This window comes from Eriocheir sinensis, unplaced genomic scaffold, assembly GCF_024679095.1.
Source record: "Eriocheir sinensis breed Jianghai 21 unplaced genomic scaffold, ASM2467909v1 Scaffold361, whole genome shotgun sequence".
Lineage (NCBI taxonomy): Eukaryota > Metazoa > Arthropoda > Malacostraca > Decapoda > Varunidae > Eriocheir > Eriocheir sinensis.
This window is the reverse complement of record NW_026111678.1, coordinates 27962-50574: the sequence shown is the minus strand read 5'-3', so window position 1 is coordinate 50574 and position 22613 is coordinate 27962. Positions and strand designations below refer to the sequence as shown.

The 22613-nt window shown below is 31.9% G+C and overlaps 1 protein-coding gene across 1 annotated transcript in view; it reads right to left on the bottom strand.

Annotated features, from left to right (window-relative positions):
* The window catches only part of LOC126991913 (uncharacterized), a 125127-nt gene that overhangs the window by 84375 nt on the left and 18139 nt on the right, over positions 1-22613 (bottom strand). The window contains exons 4-5 of the mRNA XM_050850591.1: positions 4676-4756; positions 1317-1395 (exon numbers count right to left, since the gene is read on the bottom strand). The gene's annotated coding sequence lies outside the window, so the exon portion shown is untranslated. The remainder of the gene's footprint in view (positions 1-1316; positions 1396-4675; positions 4757-22613) is intronic.

Genomic DNA, 22613 nt, shown 5'->3' with positions numbered 1-22613 from the left:
CACGTCAGGGGCTTCCACATGCCGGGCAAGCCATCCATCACGGACATCAGATCGTGGTATGGCTTCGTAAACCAGCTCGCCCCCTTCCTCGCCACCGCGCCGATCATGAACGCCTTCCGGGAGTTACTGAAGAAACCAACCGGAAGACACGTGTACTGGGACGACCAGCTTCAGTAGAAATTCCGCCAAGCCCAGGACACTATATGCCAGCTGGCCAAGGACGGTCTGACGTACACGATAAAACCCGCCCCAACGCTGCCATCACCGACTGGAGCCGAGAGGGCATCGGATTCGTCATCCTCCAGCAGTACTGCAGTTGTGCATCGGCCTCCGCCCCATACTGCTGTAAGGGGGGTGGCACCTGGCCCTGTGCGGCAGCCGGCACCTCACCACCGCCGAGGCTGGATACGCAGCTGTGGAAGGAGGCTCTGGCGGTGGCGTGGTACCTCCAAAAGGCGAGGTTGTTCCTGCTGGGATGCCCAAACCTCACCATCGTGACCGACCCCCTTGTGAAGCTCCTAGGAGACAGCTCTGACGAGCGTTGTCAACCCCAGGCTCTTCAGGCTCAAGGAACGAACACTACAGTTCCGATTCCAAATCAAATACCTCCTGGGAAGAGCAACACCGCCGCCGACTTTCTGTCCCGCTACCCAGCTCTCAGGGCACCCCGACAACAGCGGACCTCGACTCGGACGAGGATATCATCGGGGCAGTCGCCGCCGCAGTCACAGCCTGCACCGATCGGGAGGGACGCGTGGTGGACGAAGAGGAGGTCAAGCGGAAGGCCGCCGACGACCCGACGTACCAGATGTTAGTCGCCAGGGTCATGGCGGGTGACTGGCACCAGCATAAAGCACAAGAAGTGGCATCCTGCGTCCCTTCTATGGGGCGAGGGACAGGCTGGCAGTGATGCACGACGTAGTGACATACATGTTTGACCAGGGTACGTGCGCCTCGTCATCCCGAAGCTCCGACAGCAGGTAGCAGCAAACCCACACGCCAGCCACCAGGGCCTCGGTTCCATGCTGCGGAGGGCGAGGCAGTGTGTATACTGGCCGGGGATTGAGGGGACCTGCGGCACCACCGCCCGCATGCACAGAATGCGAAACACGCCCCCATCGCAGCCCGCAGAAACACTGGCGATGACGCCGCCCCCTGAGTACCTGTTCCAGCAGACGGTGGCCGACATGTTCCAGCACGAAGGACACATGTACATGGCCTACGCCGACAGGCTTGCCAGCTGGCTGGAAATAGCTCACTTCCCACACGGGAGCACACACGCCCTGCGTTTCCTTAGCCGGACATCTTACACTCACCAAGAAGCAGCAGACTGTCACACCAGCCAGTCAGGGGCAGGAGAGCCTTCTTGAGGAAGTGTCGGGCAGTGCCACCGCTCTGAAAACCAACATTACAATGAGTGGATGAGCCCAGAACACTGCTGCTGCCCAGACTGACAACACAGTGCAGCCCGGCACACTACACGTGCTGCTATAAGCCACCTCAGGAGGAGGAGGAGGAGGTGGAGGACTGGTTCACAGAGCCATCACATTCTTCTTCCAAACAACAAAACTGTTTCTCAAAACTTTTCTTACAAATTTCTGGTTCTTATAATTCCAATCTAACACTGACAGGTGTAGCCAGAACACTCTTCTGACGACAAGGAAAAAAAGCTGCATGTCCCGGCCCCTGACCTGACCTGACCTGACCAAAGAAAAAGCCACCAAAAGCTGTCCACTCACTTCCTTCCTTTCTCTTTCCTTCGTCTGGACACTCTGTTGACAGGAAAACAGTTAGGAAGAAAAATAAAAGAAAATAAGAGTCAACACAACACACACACACACACACACACACACACACAAGAAGAGGAAGGCTGTGAAAGGCAGGCAGGCACTTGTGGTGCCCCGCAGGGCACTACATCTACCAACACAGATGCAGTAACACCTCCTGACCCAGTACGAGCACCACAAATAAACAAAGAAGAAGAAAGCGATGATGAACGGTAGAATTCATCTAATAACAAGAACAATTTGAAGAACACAGCACAGCGAGGCGACAGTGTGAAGAACAAACCATTATGGAAACACACAGGAAGTAAAAAGGGGCGTCTCAGGCCACCACATAGCTCTGCCGGAAACCACCCACTTCACCCAACGACAGCACTATGCTAAAGGACGAGAATCATGTAAACCCAAGCCATGTAGAATACTCAGGAATATTCACTCTTATGTACTTATGAGGATGTGACCGTATCATAGAGTGCACCCTCAGTGCCTTATGTGTAAAGTCAATGGTTATGACGCAGTAACGACGTATAGTGACGTAGGCAACCGCCCATATAAGGGGGTTCCTGTTGGATGTACGAGATGTTTTCTGCCTGCGCCCGCACCCGCGAGGAGAACCTCTGTCAGTTATTGACTCACTCAGTAAACGGGAGCACACACGCCCTGCATTTCCTTAGCCAGACATCTTACATGGCACAGTGAACGGAAGTCTGGACCTACTACTGACCACCTCCCCGGCCGTCACCAGCCTCCGCTCCAGAGAAGTGCGAGCTGGAGATGTCGCCAGCCGCCTTTAAGTCACGGAGGAGGTCCATGGAGTGCTGGCTGCTTCTGTGCAGGTGGCCGCCACAGGAGGCAGTGCAACACGTCAGGCTCCAATGCGTCCCTGCCCTGCAGTGGACCCTGGACGCACGCTTCACTATGGACCGGTGGAGCACCCTGACTCCACCCACGGCCTTGGACGCCATCGGCAAGCTTGTCCTTCGGCCATATACACAGGCAGTGCAGTGGGCAGAGTTCTTTGGAGCGAGGCAGGAGCAGGAGTGTGTCAGTGAGTACATAACCAAGTGCACACAGAAAGCGACAGACTGTGCCTTTAAGTGCCAACAGCGTAGCACAGATTTGTCGGAGTACTTGTCGCTTAGAAAGTTAATGGGAGTCCTCCGTGACGTGACACTGAGGCAACAAGTGTACCAGGCGTGTGACTCAATCGGCAGTGTCGACGCCCTGAGGGCCATGTGTTGTGCTCACGAGGCCGCCTGTCGCGACACCACAGGTGGTGGAGGCCTGGGCGGAGGCTGCTCAGAGGCTGGCACCGCGCAAAGCGAGGAGACCGAGTGCGAGGAAGAGTAGCTGTAATTTGAACTGAGCTATAAGATTAACAGTATTTATAACTGTTGGTGGAATTGAGGTTTTAAATCTAATAATTGTAATTCAGCTTAAGAGTTGAAAAAGTAAACTAACTCATGTAAACAATATTCTCATGAGTAAATACACTCATCATATATATAAGGAAAAAAGTGCCCACCACCTCAGACAATTTGGTGGAAGACACTTAAAAATCCCTCCCTGACACTTACCCTGACGGTGGTAAGGGTATACAATATACATATTAGCGACGTTTCACAGGAGGTTTAATACATTATGTTAGTATCTTAATGTAGTGACACGACTTGCCTGATGGGCGAGCCTCGCATAACCCACTTAGCCAGGGGGGTACCTCTTTGGCCGACTGGTAAAGGAGTAGCTCTCCTGTTACGCTGGTCGCGGGTTCGATCCCCGGCGCCGGCAAACCTTTCCTTGTCTGGATTAATTTCTCGTGTGTTTCGTTACACGCGGTTTGTCGTGGGAGTGTTGTGAAGAGAAAATTCTGGCATTTCATTAATACTAACTAACAGCTTACAGAATATTGAAAACTTCTGAAAAAAAACCGAAAAGTTTTATAACAGCCATTGTATTCTGGCAGAGACACAGGTCAGTCAGGTGTCATGTTAGGTCTTGTTCATTAGGTTAGGTTAGAATTAAATAACACTAAACTTCCTAGCGATCCGATCACACCTCGGACAATGTATTGCATCAGCGGCACACGTTAGGTTTTATGAGGTAATAATTTGCTTTAAACAGAACCAGCTCCTGGGTAAGCTACATGACCACACAAATGCCCACCTAGCTGTGTGCTGGATAACCATAAACAGTACTACCCAGTACTTACCAACTGACGCAGGGGCAGGTCGTGACATGCGAGGCGGGCAGGCGGGGGTCAGGAGTGGACCTCCAGCATTGAAAAGTCACCCATTCAGCGCACGGTTTCTGTAAAATAGCAGCATCCCCATAATAAAGAGCATCATATACTGACCAAAGCAGAAATAAGTAGTACCAAGGAATCAAGGTACAAATGGAATACGAGAAATTTTCAGAGTAAATTCTCAGACGGGGTTAGATTAGGTTAGTTTTCTTTTTATTGACCTGGCGGTAGCAGCGAGGGATCATGTTTCGTAATGGTCCTCTAAGCAAGAAAATGAGAAAAATCACCCTCACACAGCTATGGGCTTGTGTAACCATCAACAGTGGTATGCATTTCTTACCAATGTATGCCGGGAGGTCATGACGCAGGGCAGGGCGGGTCATCTCAGGCATGGAAGAGTCGGTCATTTAGGGTTTCTGGAAACTATAACCTTATAAATAATAGCAGGCATCATATATTTATCAGAAATGAACAGTCAGTGTCTCAAAATTGGTATGCAAAGCTAATATGCTACCTAACTCCTACTCCCAAGGTTAGGTTAGAATTGTTTTGAATCTTACAGTACAGGGATGCAAGTCAAGGGTATTTATAACAACACACCCCACATAGCTATGGACTGGAATATCCATTAACAGCAGGCATTTCTTACCAATTTATGCCAGGGGGCGGGCAGGCCAGGAAGGTGGGGCGGGGCGGGGCGGGTCGGGTCATCTCCGGCATGTAGTGGTTTCTGTAAAATACAAGGAATTACCAGACCTAAACCACTATTACACAAGCCCACTACACACCACAAAAAATGTCCACATATGCAAACTAACCGCCGCCTCCCAACCCAGCAGGGGGCTTCGTGGTGCAGTGGTTAGCACACTCGGCTCACAAACGAGAGAGCCCGAGTTCAATTCCCACGACAGCCTTCCACGCCCGTGCATACGTGGATACATGAGATTAGTGCAGGAAAGATGTATTTTAGCCGTGAAAAAGAAAAAATATGTTACGGGGTAGGTTACTGTCCCAGCCCGCCACGAAAAATATATATCCTTATTTTCTCAAAAAGGAAGCAACTTAAGATCACGCCTGTACGCCCACGACAGCCTTCCACGCCCGTGCACACGTGGATATATGAGACTAGTGCAGGAAAGATGTTATTTAGCCGTGAAAAAGAAAAAATATGTTACGGGGTAGGTTACTGTCCCAGCCCGCCACGAAAAATATATATCCTTATTTTCTCAAAAAGGAAGACACTTAAGATCACGCCCGTACACCCACGTCAGCCTTCCACGCCCGTGCACACGTGGATATATGAGACCAGTGCAGGAAAGATGTATTTTAGCCGTGAAGACGAAAATTTTGTTACGAGGTGAATGTCAAACTGCCCTGCCCCGCCCTGCCCGCCTGCCGAGAACATTTGAGCTTGTTTTCTGCAATATTACATCATCTACGCTAACGCCAGTGTAGGAAAGCCTTCCCCATCGACAGTGAATGCGTGGGGCGTTGTGGCGACTCTGCAAACGATAATTAGTGACACAACGTAAGAAAACTGTCTGTACGGGCTGGGCTCAGGTCCGGCGGCCCCGATGACGCGGGTGTTAGAATCGCTCCTAACGGGGTAACTAACGCTGGCACACCTGACCTGGCACCTCACACACCTGCCGGCACACCTCTAAATTATGTTGTAATAGTCCACGCCCCCCAGTGGTCAGTATTTAGGCCACATTACCTGATATTGCACGAGGCAACTCGAAGCCGTTCGTCCATAATAAGCAAACGTTTGTGTTTTTTCCAAGTCAATGAAAAAATGCATAAACGTCCCTTATTTCTAAACGTACACCAATTCTGATACACCACTGAATACAACAGAATAGACAACAGAATACATTAAAATACAACAGAATACAAATAAAAACAACGGAATAGAACATAATACATTAAAATACAACAGAATACAACAGAATACAACAAAAACAACGGAATAGAATATAATACATTAAAATACAAATAGAATACAACAGAATAAAAAAACAATGGAATAGAACATAATACATTAAAATACAACAGAATACAACAGAATAGAACAGAAAACAGCAGGAAACAACAGAAAACAACAGAAAAATGGAAACAACAGAAAAACAACAAGAAACAACAGGAAACAACAGAAAAACAATGGAATAGAACAGAATACATTAAAATACAACAGAATACAAATAGAATAGAACAGAAAACAACAGGAAACAACAGAGAACAACAGAAAACAATGGGAAACAAATAGAAAAACAACAGGAAACAAATAGAAAACAACAGGAAACAAAAAGAAAACAACAGGAAACAACAGAAAACAAAAGAAAAGAACAGAAACAACAGAAAACAACAGAAAATATTAGAAAACAACAGAAAAACAACAGAAAATAATGGAAAAACAACAGAAAAACAACAGAAAATAATGGAAAACAACAGAAAAACAACAGAAAAGATTAGAAAACAACAGAAAAACAACAGAAAAATAACAGAAAAACAACAGAAAGCAAAAGAAAACAACAAAACAAAAAGAAACAACAGAAAACAACAGAAAATAACAGAAAAACAACAGAATAAAAACAAAAGAAAACAGAAAAACAACAGAAAGCAAAAGAAAAACAACAGAAAACATAAGAAAACAACAGAAAAACAAAGAGAATACAACAGAATACAACAGAATAAAAGAGAATACAACAGAATACAACAGAATAAAAGATAATACAACAGAATACAACAGAATAAAAGAGAATACAACAGAAAAAAAGATAATACAACAGAATACAACAGAATAAAAGAGAATACAACAGAATACAACAGAATACAACAGAATAAAAGAGAATACAACAGAATACAACAGAATAAAAGAGAATACAACAGAATACAACAGAATAAAACAGAATACAACAGAATAAAAGATAATACAACAGAATACAACAGAATAAAAGATAATACAACAGAATACAACAGAATAAAAGAGAATACAACAGAATACAACAGAATAAAAGATAATACAACAGAATACAACAGAATACAACAGAATAAAAGATAATACAACAGAATACAACAGAATACAACAGAATAAAAGAGAATACAACAGAATACAACAGAATACAACAGAATAAAAGAGAATACAACAGAATACAACAGAATACAACAGAATAAAAGAGAATACAACAGAATACAACAGAATAAAAGAGAATACAACAGAATACAAAATAATAAAAGAGAATACAACAGAATAAAAGAGAATACAACAGAATACAACAGAATAAAAGAGAATACAACAGAATACAACAGAATAAAAGAGAATACAACAGAATAAAAGAGAATACAACAGAATACAACAGAATAAAAGAGAATACAACAGAATAAAAGAGAATACAACAGAATACAACAGAATAAAAGAGAATACAACAGAATACAACAGAATAAAAGAGAATACAACAGAATACAAAAGAATAAAAGAGAATACAACAGAATACAACAGAATAAAAGAGAATACAACAGAATACAACAGAATAAAAGAGAATACAACAGAATACAACAGAATAAAAGAGAATACAACAGAATACAACAGAATAAAAGAGAATACAAAAGAATAAAAGAGAATACAACAGAATACAACAGAATAAAAGATAATACAACAGAATACAACAGAATAAAAGAGAATACAACAGAATAAAAGAGAATACAACAGAATACAACAGAATAAAAGAGAATACAACAGAATACAACAGAATAAAAGAGAATACAACAGAATACAACAGAATACAACAGAATAAAAGAGAATACAACAGAATAAAAGAGAATACAACAGAATACAACAGAATACAACAGAATAAAAGAGAATACAACAGAATAAAAGAGAATACAACAGAATAAAAGAGAATACAACAGAATACAACAGAATAAAAGAGAATACAACAGAATACAACAGAATAAAAGATAATACAACAGAATACAACAGAATAAAAGATAATACAACAGAATACAACAGAATAAAAGATAATACAACAGAATACAACAGAATAAAAGAGAATACAACAGAATACAAAAGAATAAAAGAGAATACAACAGAATAAAAGAGAATACAACAGAATACAACAGAATAAAAGAGAATACAACAGAATACAACAGAATAAAAGAGAATACAACAGAATACAACAGAATAAAAGATAATACAACAGAATACAACAGAATAAAAGATAATACAACAGAATACAACAGAATAAAAGATAATACAACAGAATACAACAGAATAAAAGATAATACAACAGAATAAAATAGAATACAACAGAATAAAAGATAATACAACAGAATACAACAGAATAAAAGAGAATACAACAGAATACAACAGAATAAAAGAGAATACAACAGAATACAACAGAATACAACAGAATAAAAGAGAATACAACAGAATACAACAGAATAAAAGAGAATACAACAGAATAAAAGAGAATACAACAGAATACAAATAGAATAAAACAGAATACAACAGAATAAAATATAATACAATAGAATACAACAGAATACAACAGAATAAAAGAGAATACAACAGAATACAAAAGAATAAAAGAGAATACAACAGAATACAACAGAATAAAACAGAATAAAAGAGAATACAACAGAATACAACAGAATAAAAGAGAATACAACAGAATAAAAGAGAATACAACAGAATACAACAGAATAAAAGAGAATACAACAGAATACAACAGAATAAAAGAGAATACAAAAGAATAAAAGAGAATACAACAGAATACAACAGAATAAAAGATAATACAAATGAATACAACAGAATAAAAGAGAATACAACAGAATACAACAGAATAAAAGAGAATACAACAGAATAAAAGAGAATACAACAGAATACAACAGAATAAAAGAGAATACAACAGAATACAACAGAATAAAAGAGAATACAACAGAATACAACAGAATAAAAGAGAATACAACAGAATACAACAGAATAAAAGAGAATACAACAGAATAAAAGAGAATACAACAGAATACAACAGAATAAAAGAGAATACAAATAGAATACAAATAGAATACAACAGAATAAAAGAGAATACAAATAGAATAAAAGAGAATACAACAGAATACAACAGAATAAAAGAGAATACAACAGAATACAACAGAATAAAAGAGAATACAACAGAATAAAAGAGAATACAACAGAATACAACAGAATAAAAGAGAATACAACAGAATACAACAGAATAAAAGAGAATACAACAGAATACAACAGAATAAAAGAGAATACAACAGAATACAACAGAATAAAAGAGAATACAAAAGAATACAACAGAATAAAAGAGAATACAACAGAATACAACAGAATACAACAGAATAAAAGAGAATACAACAGAATACAACAGAATAAAAGAGAATACAACAGAATACAACAGAATAAAAGAGAATACAACAGAATAAACAGAATACAACAGAATAAAAGAGAATACAAATAGAATAAAAGAGAATACAACAGAATACAACAGAATAAAAGAGAATACAACAGAATACAAATAGAATAAAAGAGAATACAACAGAATAAAAGAGAATACAACAGAATAAAAGAGAATACAACAGAATACAACAGAATAAAAGAGAATACAACAGAATACAAAAGAATAAAAGAGAATACAACAGAATAAAAGAGAATACAACAGAATAAAAGAGAATACAACAGAATACAACAGAATAAAAGAGAATACAACAGAATAAAAGAGAATACAACAGAATAAAAGAGAATACAACAGAATACAACAGAATAAAAGAGAATACAACAGAATACAACAGAATAAAAGAGAATACAACAGAATACAACAGAATAAAAGAGAATACAACAGAATAAAACAGAATACAACAGAATAAAAGAGAATACAACAGAATAAAAAATAATAAAAGAGAATACAACAGAATACAACAGAATAAAAGAGAATACAACAGAATAAAAGAGAATACAACAGAATACAACAGAATAAAAGAGAATACAACAGAATAAAAGAGAATACAACAGAATACAACAGAATAAAAGAGAATACAACATAATAAAACAGAATAAAAGAGAATACAACAGAATACAACAGAATAAAAGAGAATACAACAGAATAAAAGAGAATACAACAGAATACAACAGAATAAAAGAGAATACAACAGAATACAACAGAATAAAAGAGAATACAACAGAATACAACAGAATAAAAGAGAATACAACAGAATACAACAGAATACAACAGAATAAAAGAGAATACAACAGAATACAACAGAATAAAAGAGAATACAACAGAATAAAAGAGAATACAACAGAATACAACAGAATAAAAGAGAATTCAACAGAATACAACAGAATAAAAGAGAATACAACAGAATACAACAGAATAAAAGAGAATACAAATAGAATACAACAGAATAAAAGAATACAACAGAATACAACAGAATAAAAGAGAATACAACAGAATACAACAGAATAAAAGAGAATACAACAGAATACAACAGAATAAAAGAGAATACAACAGAATACAACAGAATAAAAGAGAATACAACAGAATACAACAGAATAAAAGAGAATACAACAGAATACAAAAGAATAAAAGAGAATACAACAGAATACAACAGAATAAAAGAGAATACAACAGAATAAAAGAGAATACAACAGAATAAAAGAGAATACAACAGAATAAAAGAGAATACAAAATAATACAACAGAATAAAAGAGAATACAACAGAATACAACAGAATAAAAGAGAATACAACAGAATACAACAGAATAAACGAGAAGTCAACAGAATACTACAGAATAAAAGAGAATACAAATAGAGAATACAACAGAATACAACAGAATAAAAGAGAATACAACAGAATACAACAGAATAAAAGAGAATAAAATATAATAAAACAGAATACAACAGAATAAAATAGAATACAACAGAATACAACAGAATAAAAGAGAATACAACAGAATACAACAGAATAAAAGAGAATACAACAGAATACAACAGAATAAAAGAGAATACAACAGAATACAAATAGAATAAAAGAGAATACAACAGAATACAACAGAATAAAAGAGAATACAAATAGAATACAACAGAATAAAAGAGAATACAACAGAATACAACAGAATAAAAGATAATACAACAGAATACAACAGATTAAAAGAGAATACTACAGAACACAACAGAATAAAAGAGAATACAACAGAATACAAATAGAATAAAAGAGAATACAACAGAATACAACAGAATAAAAGAGAATAAAATAGAATACAACAGAATAAAAGAGAATACAACAGAATAAAAGAGAATACAACAGAATACAACAGAATAAAAGAGAATACAACAGAATACAACAGAATAAAAGAGAATACAACAGAATACAACAGAATAAAAGAGAATACAACCGAATACAAATGAATAAAAGAGAATACAACAGAATACAACAGAATAAAAGAGAATACAACAGAATAAAAGAGAATACAACAGAATACAACAGAATAAAAGAGAATACAACAGAATAAAAGAGAATACAACAGAATACAACAGAATAAAAGAGAATACAACAGAATACAACAGAATAAAAGAGAATACAACAGAATACAACAGAATAAAAGAGACTACAACAGAATACAACAGAATAAAAGAGAATACAACAGAATACAACAGAATAAAAGAGAATACAACAGAATAAAACAGAATACAAAAGAATAAAAGAGAATACAACAGAATACAACAGAATAAAAGAGAATAAAACAGAATAAAATATAATACAACAGAATAAAAGAGAATACAACAGAATACAACAGAATAAAAGAGAATACAACAGAATACAACAGAATAAAAGAGAATACAACAGAATAAAAGAGAATACAACAGAATACAACAGAATAAAAGAGAATACAACAGAATACAAAAGAATAAAAGAGAATACAACAGAATACAACAGAATAAAAGAGAATACAACAGAATACAACAGAATAAAAGATAATAACACAGAATACAAATAGAATAAAAGAGAATACAACAGAATACAACAGAATAAAAGAGAATACAAATAGAATACAACAGAATAAAAGAGAATACAACAGAATAAAAGAGAATACAACAGAATAAAAGAGAATACAACAGAATACAACAGAATAAAAGAGAATACAAAAGAATAAAACAGAATACACCAGAATAAAAGAGACTACAACAGAATACAACAGAATAAAAGAGAATACAAATAGAATACAACAGAATAAAAGAGAATACAACAGAATACAACAGAATAAAAGAGAATACAACAGAATACAACAGAATAAAAGAGAATACAACAGAATACAACAGAATAAAAGAGAATACAACAGAATACAACAGAATAAAAGAGAATACAAATAGAATACAACAGAATAAAAGAGAATACAACAGAATACAAATAGAATAAAAGAGAATACAACAGAATACAACATAATAAAAGATAATATAACAGAATAAAAGAGAATACAACAGAATACAACAGAATAAAAGAGAATACAAACGAATACAACAGAATAAAAGAGAATACAACAGAATAAAAGAGAATACAACAGAATACAACAGAATAAAAGAGAATACAACAGAATACAACAGAATAAAAGAGAATACAACAGAATACAACAGAATAAAAGAGAATACAAATAGAATAAAAGAGAATACAACAGAATAAAAGAGAATACAACAGAATACAAATAGAATAAAAGAGAATACAACAGAATAAAAGAGAATACAACCGAATAAAAGAGAATACAATAGAATACAACAGAATAAAAGAGAATACAACAGAATACAACAGAATAAAAGAGAATACAACAGAATACAACAGAATAAAAGAGAATACAACAGAATACAAATAGAATAAAAGATAATACAAATAGAATAGAATAAAAGAGAATACAACAGAATACAACAGAATAAAAGAGAATACAACAGAATACAACAGAATAAAAGAATACAACAGAATACAACAGAATAAAAGAGAATACAACAGAATACAACAGAATAAAAGAGAATACAACAGAATACAACAGAATAAAAGAGAATACAACAGAATACAAATAGAATACAACAGAATACAACAGAATAAAAGAGAATACAAATAGAATACAACAGAATAAAAGAGAATACAACAGAATACAACAGAATAAAAGAGAATACAAATAGAATACAACAGAATACAAATAGAATAAAAGAGAATACAACAGAATACAACAGAATAAAAGAGAATACAACAGAATACAACAGAATAAAAGAGAATACAACAGAATACAAAAGAATACAACAGAATAAAAGAGAATACAAATAGAATACAAATAGAATAAAAGAGAATACAACAGAATAAAAGAGAATACAAATAGAATAAAAGAGAATACAACAGAATACAACAGAATAAAAGAGAATACAACAGAATACAAATAGAATAAAAGAGAATACAACAGAATAAAAGAGAATACAACAGAATACAACAGAATAAAAGAGAATACAACAGAATACAAATAGAATAAAAGAGAATACAAATAGAATACAAATAGAATAAAAGAGAATACAACAGAATACAACAGAATAAAAGAGAATACAACAGAATACAACAGAATAAAAGAGAATACAACAGAATACAACAGAATAAAAGAGAATACAACAGAATACAACAGAATAAAAGAGAATACAACAGAATAAAAGAGAATACAACAGAATACAAAACAAAACAACAGAATAAAAGAATACAACAGAATACAACAGAATAAAAGAGAATACAACAGAATACAAATAGAATAAAAGATAATACAACAGAATACAACAGAATAAAAGAGAATACAACAGAATAAAATAGAATAAAAGAGAATACAACAGAATACAACAGAATAAAAGAGAATACAACAGAATAAAAGAGAATACAACAGAATACAACAGAATAAAAGAGAATACAACAGAATACAACAGAATAAAAGAGAATACAACAGAATAAAAGAGAATACAACAGAATACAACAGAATAAAAGAGAATACAACAGAAAACAAAAGAATAAAAGAGAATACAAATAGAATACAACAGAATAAAAGAGAATACAACAGAATAAAAGAGAATACAAATAGAATAAAAGAGAATACAAATAGAATACAACAGAATAAAAGAGAATACAACAGAATAAAAGAGAATACAAATAGAATAAAAGAGAATACAAATAGAATACAAATAGAATAAAACAGAATAAAACAGAATACAACATAATAAAAGAGAATAAAACAGAATAAAACATAATAAAAGAGAATAAAACAGAATACAACATAATAAAATAGAATACAAAAGAATAAAATAGAATACAACAGAATAAAAGAGAATACAACAGAATACAACAGAATAAAAGAGAATACAACAGAATAAAAGAGAATACAACAGAATACAACAGAATAAAAGAGAATACAACAGAATAAAAGAGAATACAACAGAATACAATAGAATAAAAGAGAATACAACAGAATACAACAGAATAAAAGAGAATACAACAGAATACAACAGAATAAAAGAGAATACAACAGAATAAAAGAGAATACAACAGAATACAACAGAATAAAAGAGAATACAACCGAATAAAACAGAATAAAAGAGCATACACCAGAATACAAATAGAATAAAAGAGAATACAACAGAATACAACAGAATAAAAGAGAATACAACAGAATACAACAGAATAAAAGAGAATACAACAGAATAAAAGAGAATACAACAGAATACAACAGAATAAAAGAGAATACAACAGAATACAACAGAATAAAAGAGAATACAACAGAATACAACAGAATAAAAGAGAATACAACAGAATACAACAGAATAAAAGAGAATACAACAGAATACAAATAGAATACAAATAGAATAAAAGAGAATACAACAGAATAAAAGAGAATACAACAGAATACAAATAGAATAAAAGAGAATACAACAGAATAAAAGAGAATACAACAGAATACAACAGAATAAAAGAGAATACAACAGAATACAAATAGAATAAAAGAGAATACAACAGAATACAACAGAATAAAAGAATACAACAGAATACAACAGAATAAAAGAGAATACAACAGAATACAACAGAATAAAAGAGAATACAACAGAATAAAAGAGAATACAAAAGAATACAACAGAATAAAAGAGAATACAACAGAATACAACAGAATAAAAGAGAATACAACAGAATACAACAGAAAAAGAGAATACAACAGAATACAACAGAATAAAAGATAATACAACAGAATACAACAGAATAAAAGAGAATACAACAGAATACAACAGAATAAAAGAGAATACAACAGAATACAAAAGAATAAAAGAGAATACAACAGAATACAACAGAATAAAAGAGAATACAACAGAATACAACAGAATAAAAGATAATACAACAGAATACAACAGAATAAAAGAGAATACAACAGAATACAACAGAATAAAAGAGAATACAACAGAATACAACAGAATACAACAGAATAAAAGAGAATACAACAGAATACAACAGAATAAAAGAGAATACAACAGAATACAACAGAATAAAAGAGAATACAACAGAATAAAAGAGAATACAACAGAATACAACAGAATAAAAGAGAATACAAATAGAATACAAATAGAATAAAAGATAATACAACAGAATACAACAGAATAAAAGAGAATACAACAGAATACAACAGAATAAAAGAGAATACAACAGAATAAAAGATAATACAACAGAATACAACAGAATAAAAGAGAATACAACAGAATAAACGAGAATACAACAGAATACAACAGAATAATAGAGAATACAACAGAATACAACAGAATAAAAGAGAATACAACAGAATACAACAGAATAAAAGAGAATACAACAGAATACAACAGAATAAAAGAGAATACAACAGAATACAACAGAATAAAAGAGAATACAACAGAATACAAATAGAATAAAAGAGAATACAACAGAATACAACAGAATAAAAGAGAATACAACAGAATACAACAGAATAAAAGAGAATACAACAGAATACAACAGAATAAAACAGAATAAAACAGAATAAAATATAATACAAAAGAATAAAACAGAATAAAAGAGAATACAACAGAATAAAAGAGAATACAACAGAATACAACAGAATACAAGAGAATAAAAGAGAATACAACAGAATAAAAGAGAATACAACAGAATAAAACAGAATACAACAGAATAAAAGAGAATACAACAGAATAAAAGAGAATAAAAGAGAATACAACAGAATACAACAGAATAAAAGAGAATACAACAGAATACAACAGAATAAAACAGAATAAAAGAGAATACAACAGAATACAACAGAATAAAAGAGAATACAACAGAATAAAAGAGAATACAACAGAATAAAAGAGAATACAAATAGAATAAAAGAGAATACAACAGAATACAACAGAATAAAAGAGAATACAACAGAATAAAAGAGAATACAACAGAATACAACAGAATAAAAGAGAATACAACAGAATACAACAGAATAAAAGAGAATACAGCAGAATACAAATAGAATAAAAGAGAATACAACAGAATACAACAGAATAAAAGAGAATACAACAGAATACAAATAGAATAAAAGAGAATACAACAGAATACAACAGAATACAACAGAATAAAAGAGAATACAACAGAATACAAAAGAATAAAAGAGAATACAACAGAATACAACAGAATAAAAGAGAATACAACAGAGTACAACAGAATACAACAGAATAAAAGAGAATACAACAGAATACAACAGAATAAAAGAGAATACAACAGAATAAAAGATAATACAACAGAATACAAATGAATAAAAGAGAATACAACAGAATACAACAGAATAAAAGAGAATACAACATAATACAACAGAATAAAAGAGAATACAACAGAATACAACAGAATAAAAGAGAATACAACAGAATACAACAGAATAAAAGAGAATACAACAGAATACAAATAGAATACAACAGAATAAAAGAGAATACAACAGAATACAAATAGAATAAAAGAGAATACAAATAGAATAAAAGAGAATACAACAGAATACAACAGAATAAAAGAGAATACAACAGAATACAACAGAATAAAAGAGAATACAACAGAATAAAAGAGAATACAACAGAATACAACAGAATAAAAGAGAATACAACAGAATACAACAGAATAAAAGAGAATACAACAGAATACAAATAGAATAAAAGAGAATACAACAGAATACAACAGAATAAAAGAGAATACAAATAGAATACAACAGAATAAAAGAGAATACAACAGAATAAAAGAGAATACAACAGAATACAAATAGAATAAAAGAGAATACAACATAATACAACAGAATAATAGAGAATACAAAAGAATAAAAGAGAATACAACAGAATAAAAGAGAATACAACAGAATACAAAAGAATAAAAGAGAATACAACAGAATAAAAGAGAATACAACAGAATAAAAGAGAATACAAATAGAATACAAATAGAATAAAAGAGAATACAACAGAATACAACAGAATAAAAGAGAATACAACAGAATACAACAGAATAAAAGAGAGAATACAACAGAATACAACAGAATACAAATAGAATAAAAGAGAATACAACAGAATGCAACAGAATAAAAGAGAATACAACAGAATACAACAGAATAAAAGAGAATACAACAGAATAAAACAGAATACAAAGAGAATACAAATAGAATAAAAGAGAATACAACAGAATAAAAGAGAATACAACAGAATACAACAGAATACAACAGAATACAACAGAATACAACAGAATAAAAGAGAATACAACAGAATACAACAGAATAAAAGAGAATACAACAGAATAAAAGAGAATACAACAGAATACAACAGAATAAAAGAGAATACAACAGAATAAAAGAGAATACAACAGAATACAACAGAATAAAAGAGAATACAACAGAATACAACAGAATAAAAGAGAATACAACAGAATACAACAGAATAAAAGAGAATACAACAGAATAAAAGAGAATACAACAGAATACAACAGAATACAATAGAATAAAAGAGAATACAACAGAATACAACAGAATAAAAGAGAATACAACAGAATACAACAGAATAAAAGAGAATACAACAGAATAAAAGAGAATACAACAGAATACAACAGAATACAACAGAATAAAAGAGAATACAACAGAATAAAACAGAATAAAAGAGAATACAACAGAATACAACAGAATAAAAGAGAATACAAAAGAATACAACAGAATAAAAGAGAATACAACAGAATACAACAGAATAAAAGAGAATACAACAGAATACAACAGAATACAACAGAATAAAAGAGAATACAACAGAATACAACAGAATAAAAGAGAATACAACAGAATACAACAGAATAAAAGAGAATACAACAGAATAACAGAGAATACAACAGAATAAAAGAGAATACAACAGAATACAACAGAATAAAAGAGAATACAACAGAATACAACAGAATAAAAGAGAATACAACAGAATACAACAGAATACAAATAGAATAAAAGAGAATACAACAGAATACAAATAGAATAAAAGAGAATACAAATAGAATAAAAGAGAATACAACAGAATAAAAGAGAATACAACAGAATACAACAGAATAAAAGAGAATACAACAGAATACAACAGAATAAAAGAGAATACAACAGAATAAAAGAGAATACAACAGAATAAAAGAGAATACAACAGAATAAAAGAGAATACAACAGAATACAACAGAATAAAAGAGAATACAACAGAATACAACAGAATAAAAGAGAATACAAAAGAATACAACAGAATAAAAGAGAATACAACAGAATACAACAGAATAAAAGAGAATACAACAGAATAAACAGAATACAACAGAATACAACAGAATACAAAGAGAATACAACAGAATAAAAGAGAATACAACAGAATACAACAGAATAAAAGAGAATACAATAGAATAAAAGAGAATACAACAGAATAAAAGAGAATACAACAGAATACAACAGAATAAAAGAGAATACAACAGAATACAACAGAATAAAAGAGAATACAACAGAATAAAAGAGAATACAACAGAATACAACAGAATAAAAGAGAATACAACAGAATACAACAGAATAAAAGAGAATACAAATAGAATACAACAGAATAAAAGAGAATACAACAGAATACAAATAGAATAAAAGAGAATACAACAGAATACAACAGAATAAAAGAGAATACAACAGAATACAACAGAATAAAAGAGAATGCAACAGAATACAAATAGAATAAAAGAGAATACAACAGAATAAAAGAGAATACAACAGAATACAAATAGAATAAAAGAGAATACAACAGAATACAACAGAATAAAAGAGAATACAAATAGAATACAACAGAATACAACAGAATAAAAGAGAATACAACAGAATACAACAGAATAAAAGAGAATACAACAGAATACAAATGAATAAAAGAGAATACAACAGAATACAACAGAATAAAAGAGAATACAACAGAATAAAAGAGAATACAACAGAATACAACAGAATAAAAGAGAATACAACAGAATACAACAGAATAAAAGAGAATACAACAGAATAAAAGAGAATACAACAGAATACAACAGAATAAAAGAGAATACAATAGAATACAACAGAATAAAAGAGAATACAACAGAATACAACAGAATAAAAGATAATACAACAGAATAAAAGAGAATACAACAGAATACAACAGAATCAAACAGAATACAAATAGAATACAACAGAATAAAAGAGAATACAACAGAATAAAAGATAATACAACAGAATACAACAGAATAAAAGAGAATACAAACAGAATAAAAGTGAATAAAACAGAATAAAACAGTTTACAACATAATACAACAGAATAAAAGATAATACAAAATAATAAAAGAGAATACAACAGAATACAACAGAATAAAAGAGAATACAACAGAATAAAAGAGAATACAACAGAATAAAAGAGAATACAACAGAATACAACAGAATAAAAGATAATACAACAGAATACAACAGAATAAAAGAGAATACAACAGAATACAACAGAATAAAAGAGAATACAACAAAATAAAAGAGAATACAAGAGAATACAACAGAATAAAAGATAATACAACAGAATACAACAGAATAAAAGAGAATACAACAGAATAAAAGAGAATACAACAGAATACAACAGAATAAAAGATAATACAACAGAATAAAAAAGAATAAAAGAGAATACAACAGAATACAACAGAATAAAAGAGAATACAACAGAATACAACAGAATACAACAGAATAAAAAATAATAAAATATAATACAACAGAATAAAAGAGAATACAACAGAATACAACAGAATAAAAGATAATACAACAGAATACAACAGAATAAAATAGAATAAAAGAGAATACAACAGAATACAACAGAATAAAAGAGAATACAACAGAATACAACAGAATAAAAGAGAATACAACAGAATACAAAAGAATAAAACAGAATAAAAGAGAATACAACAGAATAAAACAGAATTAAAGAGAATACAACAGAATAAAAGAGAATACAACAGAATAAAAGAGAATACAACAGAATACAACAGAATAAAAGATAATACAACAGAATACAACAGAATAAAAGAGAATACAACAGAATAAAAGAGAATACAACAGAATACAACAGAATAAAAGAGAATACAACAGAATACAACAGAATAAAAGATAATACAACAGAATACAACAGAATAAAAGAGAATACAACAGAATACAACAGAATAAAAGAGAATACAACAGAATACAACAGAATAAAAGAGAATACAACAGAATACAAAAGATAATACAACAGAATACAACAGAATACAACAGAATAAAAGAGAATACAACAGAATACAAATAGAATAAAAGAGAATACAACAGAATACAACAGAATACAAATAGAATAAAAGAGAATACAACAGAATACAACAGAATAAAAGAGAATACAACAGAATACAACAGAATAAAAGAGAATACAACAGAATACAAATAGAATAAAAGAGAATACAACAGAATAAAAGAGAATACAACAGAATACAACAGAATAAAAGAGAATACAACAGAATACAAATAGAATAAAAGAGAATACAACAGAATAAAAGAGAATACAAATAGAATACAACAGAATAAAAGAGAATACAACAGAATACAACAGAATAAAAGAGAATACAACAGAATACAACAGAATAAAAGAGAATACAACAGAATAAAAGAGAGAATACAACAGAATAAAAGAGAATACAACAGAATACAACAGAATAAAAGAGAATACAACAGAATAAAAGAGAATACAACAGAATAAAAGAGAATACAACAGAATACAACAGAATAAAAGAGAATACAACAGAATACAACAGAATAAAAGAGAATACAACAGAATACAACAGAATAAAAGAGAATACAACAGAATACAACAGAATAAAAGAGAATACAACAGAATACAAATAGAATACAAATAGAATAAAAGAGAATACAACAGAATACAACAGAATAAAAGAGAATACAACAGAATAAAAGAGAATACAACAGAATACAACAGAATAAAAGAGAATACAACAGAATAAAAGAGAACACAACAGAATACAAATAGAATAAAAGAGAATACAACAGAATACAACAGAATAAAAGAGAATACAACAGAATACAAATAGAATAAAAGAGAATACAACAGAATAAAAGAGAATACAACAGAATACAACAGAATAAAAGAGAATACAACAGAATACAACAGAATAAAAGAGAATACAACAGAATACAAATAGAATAAAAGAGAATACAACAGAATACAACAGAATAAAAGAGAATCCAACAGAATACAACAGAATAAAAGAGAATACAACAGAATACAAAAGAGAATAACAGAATACAACAGAATACAACAGAATAAAAGAGAATACAACAGAATACAACCGAATAAAAGAGAAAACACCAGAAGACAACCGAATAAAACAAAATACAACAGAATACAAAATAATAAAACAGAATACAACAGAATACAACAGAATAAAAGAGAATACAACAGAATAAAAGAGAATACAACAGAATACAACAGAATAAAAGAGAATACAACAGAATAAAAGAGAATACAACAGAATACAACAGAATAAAAGAGAACACAAAAGAATAAAAGAATACAACAGAATACAAATAGAATACAACAGAATAAAAGAGAATACAACAGAATACAACAGAATAAAAGAGAATACAACAGAATAAAAGAGAATACAACAGAATACAACAGAATAAAAGAGAATACAACAGAATACAACAGAATAAAAGAGAATACAACAGAATACAAATAGAATAAAAGAGAATACAACAGAATACAAATAGAATAAAAGAGAATACAACAGAATACAAATAGAATAAAAGAGAATACAACAGAATACAACAGAATAAAAGATAATACAACAGAATAAACAGAATAAAAGAGAATACAACAGAATACAACAGAATAAAAGAGAATACAACAGAATACAACAGAATAAAAGAGAATACAACAGAATACAACAGAATAAAAGAGAATACAACAGAATACAACAGAATAAAAGAGAATACAACAGAATAC